This window comes from Argentina silus (assembly GCF_951799395.1).
Source record: "Argentina silus genome assembly, chromosome: 5".
NCBI classification, from domain to species: domain Eukaryota; kingdom Metazoa; phylum Chordata; class Actinopteri; order Argentiniformes; family Argentinidae; genus Argentina; species Argentina silus.
Genome location: NC_139659.1, coordinates 9929116 through 9932020, shown reverse-complemented (window position 1 = coordinate 9932020; position 2905 = coordinate 9929116).

Here is a 2905-nt window from a genome sequence, read left to right as displayed (position 1 = left end):
CGTGAAAACGTATCAGATAGTAAAAGAGCTAAAACAGCAGCCGGCAGAGTACGCTGACTGTATTGCCCTGTGTTTCTCTCTGTGTGACTGAATATATCACACACACACACACACACACACACACACACACACACACACACACACACACACACACACACACACACACACACAGACCAGAGGTATGAGCTGTGATAGAAGGTGACAGGTGTCTTATCCTGTTGTGTTTGGGAGGATGAGACGAGCCTAAACACTTAAAACGCTGACACACGGTGTAATATAATGTAATAAAAGGAGTGCAGGAACTCTCTTGCACCTCTCTTTTGATGCGAGTACTCCCTGTCAATAAGATGTCAAACGTGGGCTCTATAATTGCTTCTGGAGCCTGGTCACGGACTGCAGTGTCTGGCTGGGGTCTCCATGCTCCAAGACTACCAGAAATACCTACCGTATTAAAGCTCACTTCTGCAGTGTGAAGAGAGACATTTAGAGCGTGACTGGTTCTGAAAATGATAATTGCTAGTTGTGTGAAACTGAAGCATACATCTGCATACGCTTAACATGAGACATCACACAGTCCTGCATATATATATATTTGGTATCTGTGCTGTGTGCGTGTGTGTGTGTGGGCGTGTGTGTGTGTGTGTGTGTGTGTTTGTGTGTGGGTGTTTGCGCATGTGTGTGAGTGCGCGTGCGTGTGTGCCTGTGTGTGTGTGTGGGTCTTTGCGCATGTGCGTGTGCGTGTGTACGCGTGTATGTGTGCCTGTGTGTGTTATCTCTCCTCTGAACAAAAGTAATGGACCCAATCATTGATCACAGACAGCAGTTCTGTCAATTGCCTCTAAAAGGCAGCGTTACAATAAGATAGCCTTATCTGTAGTGATACCAGGGGCGGTGGAGCACACATGTTCGTTTAGGTAGGCTATGTAAGGAGAACAAGGGCAAGAAAGAACATTTAGAAACTAAAAAAGAGACTGATAGCCCATCATTATGAAGATGTTTAGATGTTTAATGCTAAATGACAGTGTTCTCCCTCAGATCCCATCTGGTGGTCCCAGTCCTGCAGCACAGTGAAGTGTCACAGAATGAGTGTCTGAGTTCCTCCGCTCCATCAAGAGGCTTTCCGCCTCATTGAGCATTCCTGTGACATGTCTAAAACCTCCCAGAGATGAGGTGTGCATGACAACAGAGAGAGAGAGAGAGAGAGAGAGAGAGAGAGAGAGAGATTGATGGACAGACCTTCGCCAAGACGCATCGATAACATCAGCAGCTACTGTCGAGCTAGCCTGCATGACAATGATGTAGCTGATGTAGAAACTGAAATGCTGAATAACATTAAAGGGTTTGCAGCACATATACTAGAAAAATGCACAGGTCATACTGTGACCATACCATAGACCAAAAATGATGGGTTAGTATCATATCCTATGATGTCATACGCATAAAATCCTAAAGAATTGCGGTGGTGAGGTGGGAGCCCTATCTCACTGTCCTGTCAGACCTATCTAGGTGTGAAGACCGAACTCAGCACTTTCTCCACTTGCCTGATAACAACCACAGGACAACACACAACTTAGGATGGGGCACAGGGAGATACACATCCAGGATCTTAATCAAATGATTGCCTCTTTACTGCTGGATTGTCACAGTGGGGTGCTTTTCCGTTGTTGCCATCACTATTAACATTCTGTGAGAAATGTAGCAAATTATCTCAATAAGACACTGTTCATATCAGCAGGGCTCTCAAAGATTTGTAAAAGAGAGCAGGATGCACCATACTGTACTGTATACACCCCCCCCCCCCCCCGCCCCACCAACCCCCGACATGCTCTATTTCTCCTAATAATTGATTTATTACCTTGTGTTATTATTATGATTATTATGATTATTATTATTATTATTCCTCCATCAAGGCCAAAGGGTTGTAAAAACACAGATGAAAAATAATTAACTGAAAACAAAATGGTAATTTCTCTGTCTGACCAACACTTAGTAGTACTGTATGTGCTTAAATGACATGATGCAGTACTTGGACCTCTAAGACAGCTCAGGACCTCCCATTCTACACCAGGGGAGGCTGGTGGACGTAGAAATTGCATGGAATGGAATGACCTAACCCTGATACAATGAGCCCTCCTCCAATTTCTACCTTTACCAGCCTCCATTGCTGCACACACACTTTATAGAGCACCATGTGACCTTTGGCTCCACCATAACTCTTCCATAACGTGGAATAACAAAAAAAAAAAAAATCCTAGTTTTCTTCATATGTTCCTGATGAAAATGGGTCGAGGCTGCAGCACGTGGTTAGAGAAACCACGGTATGTTTCAGCCCAAGCTGCCAGAGAAAATATTATGCTGTAATTCCATATTCCATACTTTTGTGCAAAACCATCAATTATCCTATTCAAGAGAGCACTTTCAGGATATTTTGCTTTCAACAAAATGATATTTACATTACCGTACAGACAATAGACACAAAATATACACTGCACTTTTCACTTACAGAGCCACACACCAACTTCAGTCAACCAAAATGAGAGACATTGATACATTTTGGTGGCAAAATGATGTTTTGTCAGATAATCTTGAAACAGCCTGCCTGTGGCGTTTCTCACAATTCAAAGCATTCACAATAAATGCCTCTACTTTGCTGCCCCAAAAAAAATCATTTTCCGTAATCCTAAAGTATCCAGCTCTCTAATCCCTCTCCAATACAGACTCAGTTTTAAATGAAGATTTGTGCTCCACAGCTCCACAGCCTCGGCACACATCTTTAAATAGCTAAATGGAACAGTCTGTGTCTGCAGAGCTGAAAGATGGAGCTCTGTTTGAGCGTTAGCAATTGCAGGACTGAGCGTGATTAATTGGGCAATTCGGGCTGTTGTTGTGTGGAGCTGCACGGTCC